This window comes from Callorhinus ursinus, unplaced genomic scaffold (genome assembly GCF_003265705.2).
Source record: "Callorhinus ursinus isolate GAN/ISIS: 27379988/994484 unplaced genomic scaffold, GSC_fseal_2.0 scaffold36, whole genome shotgun sequence".
Taxonomy (NCBI): domain Eukaryota; kingdom Metazoa; phylum Chordata; class Mammalia; order Carnivora; family Otariidae; genus Callorhinus; species Callorhinus ursinus.
Genome location: NW_027397098.1, coordinates 1319749 through 1337209, shown reverse-complemented (window position 1 = coordinate 1337209; position 17461 = coordinate 1319749). Strand labels below are relative to the sequence as shown.

General features: G+C 39.2%; 1 long non-coding RNA gene across 1 annotated transcript in view; it reads right to left on the bottom strand.

Annotated features, from left to right (window-relative positions):
• Positions 1–2545: 2545 nt before the first annotated feature.
• The window catches only part of LOC141370483 (uncharacterized), a 90587-nt gene continuing 75671 nt past the window's right edge, over positions 2546–17461 (bottom strand). The window contains exon 3 of the long non-coding RNA XR_012374540.1: positions 2546–2666. This is a non-coding gene — a long non-coding RNA (uncharacterized lncRNA). The remainder of the gene's footprint in view (positions 2667–17461) is intronic.

Genomic DNA, 17461 nt, shown 5'->3' with positions numbered 1-17461 from the left:
GAATGAGATCTTGCCATTTGCAACGACGTGGATGGAACTGGAGGGTGTTATGCTGAGTGAAATAAGTCAATCAGAGAAAGACATGTATCACATGACCTCACTGATATGAGGAATTCTTAATCTCAGGAAACAAACTGAGTGTTACTGGAGTGGTTGGGGGTGGGAGGGATGGGGTGGCTGGGTGATAGACATTGGGGAGGGTATGTGCTATGGTAAGCGCTGTGAATTGTGCAAGACTGTTGAATCACAGATCTGTACTTCTGAAACAAATAACACAACATAATTTAAGGAAAAAGAAAAAGAAGAAGATAACAGGAGAGGAAGAAAAGGGGAGTATGTCAGAGGGGGAGACGAACCATGAGAGATGATGGACTCTGAAAAACAAACTGAGGGTTCTAGAGGGGAGGGGGTAGGGGGATGGGTTAGCCTGGTGATGGGTATTGAGGAGGGCACGTTCTGCATGGAGCACTGGGTGTTATGAACAAACAATGAATCATGGAACACTGCACCAAAAACTAATGATGTAATATATGGTGATTAACATAACAATAAAAAATAAAAAAAAAGAAAGTAGAAAATATTGTCATATTCCAAATCTTAAGAAAATGCTAATATTTCACCATTAAGCAGGATGTTAGCTGTACATTTCATATATTTTCATTATTTATAATTCTCTTCTAGTCTAAGAGTCTTATATGAATGGGTGTTGAATTTTATCAAATGCTTTTTTTAAAATATTTTTTGAGAAGTACGTATGCCTCTTCTCTTTATTTCGCTCATGTGGTCAATTACATTGATTGATTTCTTGACTGGTAACCTAATTTCTGGCATAAAGCCCATTCGTTCAATGTATATTATCTTTTCAATGTATTGCTGTATTCAATTTGCTAATTTTAAAGGATTTTTATGCCTATTATTGTGATATATATCGGTCTGTAATTTTCTTATAATATCATTGTCAGCTTTTGGCATGGGGATTATTTTGCTCTCATAAAACAAGTTGGGTATTAAAGAGGGCACGTTCTGCATGGAGCACTGGGTGTTATATGCAAACCATGAATCATGGAACACTACACCAAAAACTAACGATGTAATGTATGGTGATTAACATAACATAATAAAGTTAGGAGGCATTCCTCTTCTCTTTCTGAAAGTGTTTGTATAAGATGGGTATAATTTTTTAAAGGCTTGATGAAATTTATCAGTGATGTCATCCTCTGTATTTTGAACTGCTATTCCAGGATATGGGTAGCTGTTAAAATTCTAGCTGGTTTCTCCTTTCTCAACAATGTTCTTCTGCCCTTGGCAGGCATACTTCTTCCTCGGCTCATGTGTTGAAATTCTGCAAACATCCCAGTAATGGAAGCGGTCACTGGTCCCCCTGCTTACCAATGAAAGACCTCTCACTCCAGAATTTTGTTAATTTAGATTTCTGTGCACCCACAGCTTTTTTTTTTTAAAGATTTTATTTATTTATTTGAGAGAGAGAGAATGAGAGACAGAGAGCACAAGATGGAAGAGGGTCAGAGGGAGAAGCAGACTTCCTGCTGATCAGGGAGGCCGATGTGGGACTCAATCCCGGGACTCCAGGATCATGACCTGAGCCGAAGGCAGTCACTTAACCAACTGAGCCACCCAGGCGCCCCTCACAGCTTTTTTTTACCTCTAAAGAAAAAAAATATGATTTTTTTTAAGTTGATCTGGTATTTTCCTTTTGTTACTTCAGTAATGAGGACGTTTTGTGACCATACAGAACTTCTTCAGAAACACAACTCTCTACTTTTTTTTTAATTTCAGGAACATGACTGCCCAAAATTCTCTGGGCAATCAGATTTTAAGATTTAAGAACTCCTGAGCAGGATATTCTTTTTGCTGTTTTAGATCCCGTTTGAAAGAGAGGCACACATAGGTGGACTAACACAGTGCTTATAAGTTCAGTCTCTAGAGTCCAACTACCTGGGTCCAAATTCAGGATCCATCAATTACTAGTTTGGAGCAAGGTACTTAAATTCCCCAACCTTCATTTTTCTAGTTTATAGAATAAAGATAATAATAGCATTGCATGTAGTGAAAGACACACTCAAAAAGACTAAGAACAATATATGGCACAGAGAAAATAGCCAATAAATACAAATCAAATTATGAAAGACATTTGGTTAGACCTAAGAATGCATCTGCCAAGGAATGGTCCTGACTAACTTTTGATTTCCTATGATTTATTATCATTTTTAAATTGGCGAATCCATATGGTAATTTCTTAAATTTGTCATTGCTATTAAATATGGGATTCAGTTTGAAGATCATCTCTTTGTAGCTACCAATCTCATTTGGCCCTATTAGCCTGAGAGCTCTGTTAAGAATGGGGTTTAGAGTGACATGTGAAAGTCTAGGAGTACCTTGTAGTGATGCTGTACTAAAGTAAGACTGACATTTGGAGTGAGATGGCAGATTACCTCTGGTTGGACAGCTGCCTACAGTAATCGAAGCATCATAAGATTTCAAAGTCATTTTGGTTGCAGATATTTATTTTGAATTTCCTACATGGCTAATGATGAGGATGTTACATTTATTATTATTATTATTTTTAGTTGATAGCTATTCCTTCGATGTCAAACAAATCACTCGGCTGATTCAAAGGATATTGCTTCTATGAGGCGTTTCACTACCTGAGACAGAAGAGAAAAGAACAGGATTAGCACCTAAAAGAGATTTGATGGCTATCATTTCCACAATAAGAATGTTGACAGGGGGAATAAATAACTTTTGGAGAGCAACTTGTTAAACTGGGTTAAAAGAAGGTCTGTACGGGCATGGCCGAGTCTGATGCCGCCTGCCAATCTGATTATATTTTATTACTCAGCTGAACTGTATTCCATGATTCAGTTTGTGGTCATCTAAAGGGGTCACACACTGCAGCAGCTCATATTTCCTGAACATATTTTGGCAGAAATTGTAGATTGTTTTAAGAGAATGCCAACTAGTGTGAGAGATAAAGACAAAGGGCTTCTTTATAGTTAACATTATCAAACCACAAACCAAGGAAAAGCAGGTAGTCTCCTTTGTGGGATTCCAGGGTATGTTCAGACACATCAGAGACAAAGAATGTCCCCTCTACTAGAAAACCACACTTCACATCCACAAGACTTATGCCTACGTACCATAAAGCCCCGCCACATAGTATTGTTTTAAGATCTCCATCCTTACTCAATTTCAAGGGCCTCCCCTGGGTCTTGTCATCTTTCACTTTTAGTACATTCCTGAAATTACTAAATCAGATCTTTTATTTTTCCTGCTACCTTATTCCCATTCTGATCTTACCGTTTTCCAATTCTTTGACTTTTCTTTTCTGTCCCTAAGCAATTATAAGTCTCCCCCTGGGCTCACATATTTACCTATCTAGTCTAGATCTCGTGGTTAGCCAATTTATTCACCTCCTTACTAGCATCATCCATCCTCTTTCTCCCTTAGACTTCAGCAACAACTCTCCAATGTTGGGTCAAGCTAACTATTCTCCTAGTCTTTCTAATACTGAGGCTTCTCATAGAGCTGAGATGAGGGACACTGGAAACGCACAACTCTGGTACCTAATGTCTGCTGCAAAACCCATGGTCATTACTTCAACTTTCAACATTCTTCTCAAATTCTTCAAACATCATGTTGCCCTCATACCCTCTCAAACATACATACACTCTCAAAAATGATTTCTTTCCTCCCCAGGAAATTAAAGATGATCAGGATTCAGCACTTTCAATTTAGAAACTGCCTCCACTGACTTATGCATGTGAGAAGTAACTTAGCAGTGTGATTTCGACCTGAGTCATGGTGGCAGCAACACCTGCTGATACCACTGGTTATGTGTGTGACCTTCAGCAGTTATGTAACCTCTCTAATCTTTGGTTTCCTTACATAGAAACTGATGAAAATAAAGTACGTACTTTCAAGTAGGAAAGCACTTATTATAGTGCTTACCAGTTAGTGAGTACTCAGGAAATGTTCACTATAAAAATAATTTCCATTACATCTACACTCATCTGTGCATCTTTCTCTCCCATCTCACAGAGCTGTTCCTTGTTCTGTCAAAGACTAATTTCTCCATATTCTCATGTTTCATCGATACCACCTTCCATCAATTCTGCCTCTCTTATCCTGTATATATTTTTCAATCTCTCAGCACATAAATTCATACACACAGACACGTACACACAGGCCCATCACACACACATACCCTGCAATCCTACATTCTCCTATGCAATCTGAGTTTTGACATCTTTTCTTTTCACAATTATATGTCTATAAAAAAGTTATTATGCATTAACTTGGCTTCTTCAACTCCACTCCTATTGCTCCACAAAAAAAAAAAAATGACATTTGACAAAGTAATCAATAACTTGTACATTGTTAAGTCCACAGACATCTAATGCCATTCAGATTACCGTTTATGGAATTTATGTGCCTAACATCATGTGATGCAGTTTTGTGTCTATTTATACATTTAATTTTTACAATAATGCTAGGAGGTAAGTGTCATGATTCTTATTTTATGTAGGATGAGAGAGAAGCTAAGGGTTGTCACCCTGTCTGAGTGCACACTATTCAATAATCATGGTTCCTGCTCTCTGTGGAGCTTACAATTTGGAGAGGGAGACAGATTATAAACTGGTTAACAAACAGCTCTACTAAACCAATGTAGAGGAAAGCTCTAAGGGAAAATAGAGTTCTGTGACTGACAACGACAAGGGGAAACCTATCGGAAAGGTTAGGAAGACCTCTCTGAGGAGATGCAGTGAAGCTGTTACCTGAAGATTAGAACATGTCTGCCACGCAAGCAGAAGTGGAAGAGAGGTCCAGGAAAAGGAGATGCCATGTTTGAATCTAATGGCATGGCTGGACAAGAGCTTTGGGAGTTGGAGTTAGGTTTCAGCTTTCTCTAATGACCCCAGGCAAGATAGTCATCATCCTCTCCTATGAAGACTTGTGTACCCATTTCTCTATTTTTCCACTAGATCATAAGCTACCTGAGGACAGGTATGCACCCTTAGCTCACGCCTAACACACAATAAATGACAAACAATAAAGAAATGTTTATTGAACTAACTAGTGGCGATTTACTCTCACAGGAATTACCCACCTATTTTTTAGCAGGGAGACTGACAGCTTAGTCATTTCAAGCAGGGTTTTCCTATCCTGTGTGGCCACTGTATGCTCCTCAGTATTCTTTTTCCTGGTTGGTCCAACGAGTTATGTGCAGTCAACTGCTAGATTCTAGGTGATTAATGCGGGGCTTAGGGACTAAGACCTATGTGTTATCTCAGTACAGTTTGAATAGATCCCTCTTACTACACCATTGGATTTTATATCAAATGGCCACCAATTGGCATCAGAGTTGGGCTGATGAAAATATTGAGAAATGCTAAATTTTTCTTGGGACACTTATGAATATGCATGTTAGAAGTTGCTCTTCCTTCAATGTGGCTTCCTGGAGAGAATACTAAACTGGAAGGTCAAAGCCCTGAGTTTTATTCTTGGCTTTGCCACTCACTCCCTCAGTGACCTTGGACAAGTTGTTTAGCCACTCTGCAGGCAACTGTTTCCTTGTTGATAAAGATGTGAGTAATGATAGCTGAAACTGCCTTCCATATAAGGGAAGTTGTGAAGATTAATGAGATACTGTTTATAAAGCCCTCTGAACTCTCTGAAACAAAGGTGCTATATAAATACAGAGTGTTGGTATTGTTACTCAACGGCATCTTTGCTGCAAATTCTCTGTATATATCTTAAAAGCTGGGAAGCGTGGTCAAGTCAAAATGTATGGATTATTTCATATGGCATACACCTGTTTCCACCTCTGGTAAACTGTCCACTGAGTTTGCCTCTATCCTATTATATACATAACCTTTCTTTGAAATAAAAAACAAGTACAATTTAAAAAAATTCAAATGGCTTTAGAGGAAATCATCTTTAGTGGTCATTTGTAGACCATTTGTAGGAACCATTTAAGAGTAAAAGCCTAAGATCCTGATTTTTATGATAAGTTACTCAAGGGACAAGATATGGGTAATATTTTCTAATTAATGATGATTTCAATCTGGCCCTGCATCCACATTTCCTGAACGAGTAATTGAGCAATGAATTGGAAACCAAATTGCCTACTCTCCTTTATTTCTTCTTCCTGAGCTTGAAGGTCTTTTAGTGGAAGGGGAAACAGAAAAGGAAGGGGAAAACAAGAGAGACAAAGATCATATTAACTCTCAGTGATTAGACTGAATAATCAAGAATTGACTCTGCTGTGGTCATACATACTAAAAAAGTGAGACTGCCTGCCATTCCTTTCATTTGTATCCATTATACTTCAGATACTGTGTTTTTCAGAACTAGCTACTGTCCTAAATGTGATACCTTAATATTCAGAATGTGTGGAATGTGGGAAAATTGATGTTCCTCTGAGAATCTCAATCTTGCATTAGCAGACTCTTTTGCATTTAATTTTGTCCCTTGTTTATATTAAAAGCAGAAGAGGTTTCTTTTGACATGAGAAATTTTAAAATGTATGTGGGTAAAGCCCTTTGGAAAATTCTATTTTTCATCTGCTTATTAGGACTGATGGGAACAGCTCTTTTCTCAGATTTTTAAAGTTCCAGATGATCCACAGTTGTTGTAAGTGCACTGGCCTTATGGTGTTATTTGTTTCTAGAAAAGAACTGGAACAAATAATCTGCTAAATGCATGCAGTTGGAGTTATTGTATAAGCTTTTGAAAACTACTGATTATCCCCTAAGACATGTTAAAATTTAGGAAAGAATATGTTCAGCTGTCAAAAAAAATTTTTGAGTTTGAGGAATCCAGCCAGAATTTGATAAAAAGAAAGCCAGAAAATCATCCCATATAATGAATTATTTTGTTTTTACTTTACATGGCTGCATGTCTTTTTTTTTTAATATGGCAGATTTATGTTTTTGAAGTTCCCTAATGATACTGTGTAGCAACGTATTACAAAATATTCTTATCCTTAAAATTTAGAAAATGTGAGGTGTGATCTTTGTATGACTTCTATTTTAGACCAATTTTTCCCTGAACGAGAGAGAATGGGATTGGTATATATTTCAATAACAATAAAAATGCACCATTCATGTATTTCAGATTGATAAGAGAATAACAGAAAATAGTGTTTCTGATTCTTTGATAACATTGGGAAAGTTACAACCAGGACCCAGAGTTTATAGTTTATCACTCCATGTGCTCTTTCCAGCACACTGAAGCTCACTCTTTCTAATCGGATCAGATCTAATGTTGAAAGAAAGAGGGAGGGAAAGGGAAAGGAAGGGACATAGGAAGGGAAGGAGGATTTCTGGATTATCCTGGTGGGCATAATATAACTGCAGGGTCATCATAAAAAGGTGGCATTTTAAGAGTAAGCGAGAGAAGATAAAGGGATAGAGAGGTCAGAAAGGAGAGAATATGCTACATTACTGGCTTTGACAATGAGAGAAGTGGCCATGAACCAAGAAACTTGGGTGATCTCTAGACGCGGGAAAAGGCCAAAACAAACAAAAACAAACAAACCCCAAAAAAAACCCAGATTCTCCCCTGGAGTCTCCAGAAGGAACACAGATTTATTGACATCTTGATTTTAGCCCAGTGAAAATGATTTTGGATTTCTGACCTCCAGAACTGTAAAATAATTAATCTGTGTTGCTTTAAGCCAGTAAATTTGTGGCAATCTGTTACAGTGGCAATAGAAAACTAATACATCATTTTAAGGTGATCTAGCCAATGTCATTCCTGCCTCAACGTGAGTTAGTGAGCAATGTTACAAGGGAACTGTGAACAGGGGGCAGTAATCTATACTTTGATCCTCATACTTTAGAGGGAAGCAGGATGCACTGCCCTAAAAATTACCACCTAATGCCCAGAATTCTAAAAGTTGGCCAACTTGCCCTGGGGAAGGAACCCATTATGCTTGGAAACTAAAAGGTGCTCGGGAAACACTAGACCCACACTCCCTTATTGTCCCAAACTTCTCAGATTAATATAAACCAAAAAACATTATACTGATTTCTCAATTCTTATCTTGGGATTTTAAATGTGACTGATATGATGGTAGAATCCTAGAAAATAGCTCAATAGAGAGCAAGAATATTTAATAGAAAGGCATAATACAGTATGAGTAAACTGTGTGGGAGAATACATGTGATGGGGTGAGAGAAGCAGATGCAAAGGAAAAATACCTCTCGCGAAAACATAAAGTATATATATAAAAAAGCACAAGTACAAATCTCTAAAATGTTTACTAAAAGACACACCAAAACCAGTTTTGTTTTGTTTTGTTTTGGTTTTGGTTTTAAAGGTTTTATTTTTTCAATTTCACAATAGAATTCTTGATTTCCATAGTTTCATTAGGGGAAATTAAGAGCATTTATGCAAAAATTCAGCCAGGAAATACATGACAGCTTGTAATCAGATGTAGTCCCCGCAGTTAAAGACTTGAACTTAATTAGCATTCTCCTGTTTTGAATTTTTATATGTGCATTTGGACATCTTCTTAAAAAAATATCTGTGCTCTAATTATGTGTTACTTGTGTTGATTTGGGTTTTTCTTTAGTGCCTATGTCACTAGTATTATTAATCAGGGCATGTAAACTACTGATCTTTTTTTTTTAAATTTTTTATTGTTATGTTAATCACCACACATTACATCATTAGTCTTTGATGTAGTGTTCCATGATTCATTGTTTGTGCATAACACCCAGTGCTCCACGCAGAATGTGCCCTCCTTAATACCCATCACCAGGCTAACCCATCCCCCCACCCCCCTCCCCTCTAGAACCCTCAGTTTGTTTTTCAGAGTCCATCGTCTCTCATGGTTCGTCTCACCCTCTGACTTAGTCCCCTTCATTCTTCCCCTCCTCCTATCTTCTTCTTCTTCTTTTATTCTTAACATATATTGCATTATTTGTTTCAGAAGTACAGATCTGTGATTCAACAGTCTTGCACAATTCACAGCGCTCACCATAACACATACCCTCCCCAATGTCTATCACCCAGCCACCCCATCCCTCCCAACCCCCACCACTCCAGCAACCCTCAGGTTTTTCCTGAGATTAAGAATTCCTCATATCAGTGAGGTCATATGATACATGTCTTTCTCTGATTGACATATTTCACTCAGCATAACACCCTCCAGTTCCATCCACGTCGTTGCAAATGGCAAGATCTCATTCCTTTTGATGGCTGCATAATATTCCATTGTGTATATATACCACTTCTTCTTTATCCATTCATCTGTCGATGGACATCTTGGCTCTTTCCACAGTTTGGCTACTGTGGACATTGCTGCTATAAACATTGGGGTGCACATACCCCTTCGGATCCCTCCATTTGTATCTTTGGGGTAAATACCCAGTAGTGCAATTGCTGGATCGTAGGGTGGCTCTATTTTCAACTGTTTGAGGAAACTCCAGACTGTTTTCCAGAGTGGTTGCACCAGCTCGCATTCCCACCAACAGTGTAGGAGGGTTCCCCTTTCTCCACATCCTCGCCAACATCCCTTGTTTCCTGACTTGTTAATTTTAGCCATTCTGACGGGTGTGAGGTGGTATCTCATTGAGGTTTTGATTTGGATTTCCCTGATGCTGAATGATGTTGAGCACTTTTTCATGTGTCTGTTGGCCATTTGGATGTCTTCTTTGGAAAAATGTCTGTTCATGTCTTCTGCCCATTTCTTGATTGGATTATTTGTTCTTTGGGTGTTGAATTTGATAAGTTCTTTATAGATTTTGGATACTAGCCCTTTATCTGATATGTCATTTGCAAATATTTTCTCCCATTCTGTCGGGTGTCTTTTGGTTTTGTGGACTGTTTCTTTTGCTGTGCAAAAGCTTTTTATCTGGATGAAATCCCAATAATTCATTTTTGCCCTTGCTTCCCTTGCCCTTGGCGATGTTTCTAGGAAGAAGTTGCTGCGTCTGAGGTTGAAGAGGTTGCTGCCTGTGTTCTCCTTTAGGATTTGGATGGACTCCTGTCTCACGTTTAGGTCTTTCAACCATTTGGAGTCTATTTTTGTGTGTGGTGTAAGGAAATGGTCCAGTTTCATTCTTCTGCATGTGGCTGTCCAATTTTCCCAACACCATTTGTTGAAGAGACTTTTTGCCATTGGACATTCTTTCCTGCTTTGTCAAAGATAAATTGACCATAGAGTTGAGGGTCCATTTCTGGGCTCTCTATTCTGTTCCATTGATCTGTGCGTCTGTTTTTGTGCCAGTACCATACTGTCTTGATGATGACAGCTTTGTAATAGAGCTGGAAGTCCGGAATTGTGATGCCGCCAGCTTTGGTTTTCTTTTTCAACATTCTTCTGGCTATTCGGGGTCTCTTCTGGTTCCATACAAATTTTAGGATTATTTGTTCCATTTCGTTGAAAAAAGTGGATGGTATTTAGATGGGGATTGCTTTGAATGTGTAGATTGCTCTAGGTAGCATTGACATCTTCACAATGTTTGTTCTTCCAATCCATGAGCATGGAACGTTTTTCCATTTCTTTATGTCTTCTTCAATTTCTTTCATGAGTATTTTAGAGTTTTCTGAGTACAGATCCTTTGCCTCTTTGGTTAAATTTATTCCTAGGTATCTTATGGCTTTGGGTGCAATTGGAAATGGGATTGACTCCTTGATTTGTCTCTCTTCTGTCTTGTTGTTGGTATATAGAAATGCCACTGATTTCTGTGCATGGATTTTATATCCTGCTACTTTACTGAATTCCTGTATGAGTTCTAGCAGTTTTGGGGTGGAGTCTTTTGGGTTTTCCACATACAGTATCATATCATCTGCAAAGAGTGAGAGTTTGACTTCCTCTTTGCCGATTTGGATGCCTTTGATTTCTTTTTGTTCTCTGATTGCTGTGGCAAGGACTTCTAATACTATGTTGAATAGCAGTGGTGACAGTGGACATCCCTGCCGCGTTCCTGACCTTAGGGGAAAAGCTCGCAGCTTTTCCCCATTGAGAATGATATTCGCTGTAGGTTTTTCATAGATGGCTTTTATGATATTGAGGTATGGACCCTGTATCCCTATACTCTGAAGAGTTTTGATCAAGAAAGGATGCTGTACTTTGACAAATGCTTTTTCTGCAATCTATTGAGAGGATCATATAATTCTTGTTCTTTCTTTTGTTAATGTATTGTATCACGTTGATTGATTTGTGGATATTGAACCAACCTTGCAGCCCAGGGATAAATCCCACTTGGTCATGGTGAATAATCCTTTTAATGTACTGTTGGATCCTAGTGGCTAGTATTTTGGTGAGAATTTTTGCATCCATGTTCATCAAGGATATTGGCCTGTAATTCTCCTTTTTGATGGGGTCTTTGTCTGGTTTGGGGATCAAGGTAATGGTGGCCTCATAAAATGAGTTTGGAAGTTTTCCTTCCATTTCTATTTTTTGAAACAGTTTCAGGAGAATAGGTATTAATTCCTCTTTAAATGTTTGGTAGAATTCCCCTGGGAAGCCATCTGGCCCTGGGCTTTTGTTTGTGGGGAGATTTTTGATGACTGCTTCAATTTCCTTAGTGGTTATAGGTCTGTTCAGGTTTTCTAGTTCTTCCTGGTTCAATTTTGGTAGTTGATACATCTCTAGGAATGCATCCATTTCTTCCTGTTATCTAATTTGCTGGCATAGAGTTGCTCATAATATGTTCTTATAATTGTTTGTATTTCTTTGGTGTTGGTTGTGATCTCTCCCCTTTCAGTCATGATTTTGTTGATTTGGGTCATTTCTCTTCTCTTTTTGATAAGTCTGGCCAGGGATTTATCAATCTTGTTAATTCTTTCAAAGAACCAGCTCCTAGTTTCGTTGATCTGTTCTACTATTCTTTTGGTTTCTATTTCATTGATTTCTGCTCTGATCTTTATTATTTCTCTTCTCCTGCTGGGTTTAGGCTTTACTTGCTCTTTTTTCTCTAGCTCCTTTAGGTGTAGGGTTAGTTTGTGTATTTGAGACCTTTCTTGTTTCTTGAGAAAGGCTTGTATTGCTATATACCTTCCTCTTAGGACTGCCTTTGCCCTATCCCAAAGATTCTGAACATTTGTGCTTTCATTTTCATTTGTTTCCATGAATTTTTTAAATCTTCTTTAATTTCCTGGTTGACCCATTCACTCTTTAGTAGGATGCTCTTTAGCCTCCATGTATTTGAGTTCTTTCTGACTTTCCTCTTGTGATTGAGTTCTAGTTTCAAAGCATTGTGGTCTGAAAATATGCAGGGAATAATCCCAATCTTTTGGTACCAGTTGAGACCTGATTTGTGACCTAGGATGTGATCCATTCTGGAGAATGTTCCAATGGCACTAGAGAAGAATGTGTATTCCGTTGCTTTCGGATGGAATGTTCTGAATATGTCTGTGAAGTCCATTTGGTCCAGTGTGTCATTTAAAGTCTTTATTTCCTTGTTGATCTTTGGTTAGATGATCTGTCCATTTCAGTCAGGGAGGTGTCAAAGTCCCCCACTATTATTGTATTGTTGTCAATGTATTTCTTTGCTTTTGTTAGTAATTGCCTTATATAATTGGCTGCTCCCATGTTAGGGGCATAGATATTTACAATTGTTAGATCTTCTTGTTGGATAGACCCTTTATGTAGGATATAGTGTCCTTCCTCATCTCTTATTACAGTCTTTGTTTTAAAATCTAATTTTCTGATATAAGGATTGCCACCCCAGCTTTCTTTTGGTGTCCATTAGCATGGTAAATGGTTTTCCACCCCCTCACTTTCAATGTGGGGGTGTCTTTGAGTCTAATATGAGTCTCTTGCAGACAGCATATCGATGGGTCTTGTTTTTTAATCCAATCTGATACTGTGTGTATTTTGATTGGGGCATTGAGCCCATTTACATTCAGGGTAACTATTGAAAGATATGAATTTAGTGCCATTGTATTGCCTGTAAGGTGACTGTTACTGTATATTGTCTCTGTTCCTTTCTGATTTGTCGTGCTTTTAGGCTCTCTCTTTGCTTAGAGGACCCCTTTCAATATTTCCTGTAGGGCTGGTTTCGTGTTTGCAAATTCCTTTAGTTTTTGTTTGTCCTTGAAGCTTTTTATCTCTCTTCAATTTTCAATGAGAGCCTAGCTGGATATAGTATTCTTGGCAGCATATTTTTCTCATTTAGTGCTCTGAAGATATCATGCCAGTCCTTTCTGGCCTGCCAGGTCTCTGTGGATAGGTCTGTTGCCAATCTAATATTTCTACCATTGTAGGTTACAGACCTCTTCTCCCGAGCCGCTTTCAGGATTTTCTCTTTGTCTCTGAGACTCGTATGTTTTACTATTAGATGTCAGGGTGTTGACCTATTTTTATTGATTTAGAGAGGGGTTCTCTGTGCCTCTTGGATTTTGATGCCTGTTTCCTTCCCCAGGGAAGGAAAGTTCTCTGCTATAATTTGCTCCAATATACCTTCTGCCCCTCTCTCTCTTTCTTCTTCTTCTGGGATCCCAATTATTCAAATGTTGTTTCGTCTTATCGTATCGCTTATCTCTCGAATTCTGCCCTCGTGATCCTGTTGTTGTTTATCTCTCTTTTTCTCAGCTTCTTTATTTTCCATCATTTGGTCTTCTATATCGCTGATTCTCTCTTCTGCCTCATTTATCCTAGCAGTTAGTGCCCCCATTTTTGATTGCACCTCATTAATAGCCTTTTTGATTTCGACTTGGTTCAATTTTAGTTCTTTTATTTCTCCAGAAAGGGTTTCTCTAATAACCTCTATGCTTTTTTCAAGCCCAGCTAGTATCTTTAAAGTCATGATTCTGAACTCTAGGTCCGACATCGTACTAATGTCCGTATTGGGTAGGTCCCTGGCTGACGGTACCACCTCTTGTTCTTTTTGCTGAGGTGATTTTTTTCGTCTTGTCATTTTGTCCAGAGGAGAATAGATGAATGAGAGAACAAAATGCTAACAGGTTAACAACCTCCCCAGCAAATATACTCTATACAAATCAGAAAAGACCTGAAACCTGGGGAAAAGGAAGGGAAAGAAAGAAAAAAGAAAGAGAAAAAAAAAGAAAAAGAAAAAGATACAAACAAACAAAAACAGAACAAAACAAAAAAATACCAGAATATGATCAAATATGATCAGGCTCATGCATAGATCAGTGCCACACACTAGATTTTGGGCGTATTTTGGTCTGTTAGAAGAAAGTGCCTCCTAAAATTTTAAAGGAAGAAAGACTTATATATGTACAAAATAAGGGTTGATACAATGAAGGGATGGAAGATGACTGTAAAGATGAAAATTATAAAAGATTTTATAAAAAGAATTGATAAGAATTTGTTTGAAAAAAGAAAGAAGATTTAAAAAAAAAAGAAAAAAAGGGAGAGAATGTGATCAGGCAGGAGACTAGAACAAAGCCATACACTAGTGATTTAGGGTATATTTTGATCTGTTATAAGAAACTGTATCTCAAAATTTTAAAGAGAGAACAACTTATATATATATGCCAAAAATAAGGGTAACTACTACGAAGGGATAAAATATGACTCTAAAAATGAAAAATAAAGAATGTTTTTTTAAAAAAGGGATTGATAAGATGTTGGTTGAAAAAGGGAAAAAGAAAAATTCAAAAAAAAAACAGTTAAAAAAATTAACTTTGAAAAATTAATGAATCATGGTAAAAAAGCCATGAATTCTATGTGCAGTATTCCCTAGCGCTGGAGTTCTCCCGTTCTCCTTGATCGGTAAACTTGGTCTTGGCTTGCTGGCTGTTCGTGCTGATCTTCTGGGGGAGGGGCCTGTTGCCATGGTTCCCAAATGTCTTTGCCGGAGGCGGAATTGCCCCGCCCTTGTCGGTCCGGGCTAAGCAAGCTGCTCGGGTTTGCTCTCGGGAGCTTTTGTTCCCTGCAAGCTCTCGGCACAGCTTTGGAGGACCAGAGTGAAAATGGTGGCCTCCCAATCTCCACTCGGAGGAGCTGAGAACTCGGGGCCCCGCTCCTCAGTGCGCCCCCAGAGAAAAGCAGTCACTCCCGTCTCCCTGGTCTCCGGCCGCACTCCGGCTCACCCGGCCTGTGACCGAGCGTTTGTATCTCTGGCACCCGACCCCGTGTGGAGTCTCTAAACCCAGCAGATCCCTGCGGTGCGCTCCCGCGCCGCTCCTCCCGGGGGAGGAAGGGGAGTCTCCCCGGATCTGCTGCTTGTTGGGTCCCTGCTGGAGGAGCAGTGGCCCGACTGGGCCGTAGATCACAGTTTATGGCAACCCCGAGCTGAGAGCCCGCGCCTCGGCTCCGTCTCTGCAGCCGGCTTCCCTGCTCCGATACCTGGGAGCTCTGATGCTCTCAGGCACCCCCGGTCTTTCTGTGACCCCGAGGGTCCTGAGACCACACTGTCCCGCGAAGGTTCCACCCCCCGCTTAGCCACTGGAGCGACGTCCCTCAGCGGAGCCAACTTCTCAATGTTCCGATTTTGTGCTCCGCGGCTCTAGCACTTGCCAGAAGCGGCCCACGGAGGCCCCCTCCCCCGCCATCCTTCCTCCCGAATATCGCCTCGGATTCACTTCTCTGCACGTCCTACCTTCCAGAAAGTGGTCGCTTCTCTGTTCAGAGAGTTGTTGCTACTCTCTTCTTCGGTCTCCTGTTGAGTTCGTAGGTGATCAGAATGGTTTGATCCCTATTCAGCTGAATTCCTGAGACCAGAGTAAACCCAGGTCTCCTACTCCTCCGCCATCTTGCTCCGCCCGCCTCACCAAAACCAGTTTTTAATGATTCCCAAAGTATTCAGTTAGGCCTTATAATTATGTAAGGCATATATATTTATGTATAGTATTTATTACAGTGCCTTATAATTTTATTAAATTTCCACTGAAAATAATATCCCAAATTGCTGAATTAAATTTTACATTGGTCCCCTGAAAACTTTGTGAAGGTGTTTCATTAATACTATTTACAACCAGAAGGAATTCAGCATGGTAGGGAAGAAAGAGCACAAGATTTACAAGCAGGAGGATTCCAGTTAAAAATAGCATTTAAAAAAATTCAACAATATCATTGAGTTTTGGTCCTGTGTCTTTGGACAAGTCAACTTTTCTGAGCCTCAGTTTACTCTTCTCTAAAATGAGGGTAGCAAATATCTCTTTTATAGGATGTTAAAAAGATTATAATAATGAATGCTTATAACCTCCCTTTTATTTTTTCATTTTCATTTTTTTTTTTTTTGAGTAGGCTTCAAGCCTAACATGGGGCTTGAATTTATGACCCTGAGATCAAGAGTTGTATGTTCTACCAATTTAAGCCAGCCAGGCACCCCCATCTACCTTTTAAGTTTGACCCAGAGGCCATTTAATTTTCCTTTTCAAAAACTTCAGAAGTCAACAGGGAGGACTCACCAGATCACAATAAAATAAGCCAAAAAGGCTGGAGCAAGGATTTGAAATTAGACTAATTCACTGAGTCAAGATAAGGGGAGACAGGGAGAGGTGATCTGGCTGCAAATGCCCAAAGGCTGTATCATTTGAAATGGTAAACTTTGCCTCCAAAGGGCCTCAACATTATGCCAGTCTCAGTCCAGGCAGGGAACATGGAATCCAAGCTGATGTAACAAGCCTAGAGATGTCCACAGGCAGGAAGAGAACAATGTGGAACTGATACCCACAAAGACAGGGTAACAGTCGGGACACAAGACAAAAACCAGGGAGTTTCCCAGAAATAAAATTGAGAAACACAGACTAAGGGCAAATCCTACTTATAAGAACAGGGACATCTCAAGAGGAGTGAGGGTAATGTTGGACCTTAAGAACTAGAGGGAAGTTTGTTTATATCAGGTTCAAAAGAGCAGCAAGGGGATCTTAGATCAAGTAAAAACCCTCCTGCCCCTGGCGAGGATTAGTCTAGACAACAGAGGAAAGAGTCTGGTCTACAGGTGGTATCAAAGAAAAATTGCACTGGACAGAATTTAAAAAGCAACACTTCATGCAAGACTACTGCAATAGAGCGGAGAGAGTAAACGGAATTCCACTGAACAAGAGATGGTGGAACTTTAAGCACTGGGATAGGCTAGGGGAAAAGTACTAAAGAATGTTAGTGGGGAGATTAGGCCACCAGGATTTGCTAATTATTGCTTATGGAAATCAGATGCTGGAAAACATGGTGTTATTTTTCTTGAGGATTACATGTCAAAGGGATGGCTCCCAGGTCTTTGAGAAAGATGTCCCTGGATTAAAACTGGCAAGAGGCTGGGAGATTTAGATCTCAAAGGGGTAGATACAGAATTTATAGTCACAACTTTTCTAAAGTAAATGCCAAAGAAAAGGGAGGCCAGGGGCTTATAGCCAGGAAGAAAGCTGTCCCAAGTTTAGTCAAGCTGAGAATGTTAGGGCTCTTTTAAATAGTAGAGAATAAATAGCTACAGCTATAGGACTTTTAAATAGGATTCCCCAAAGACCTGAATGATACCCAATGATAACATTCTAACATGGTGAATTAAAAAACAGA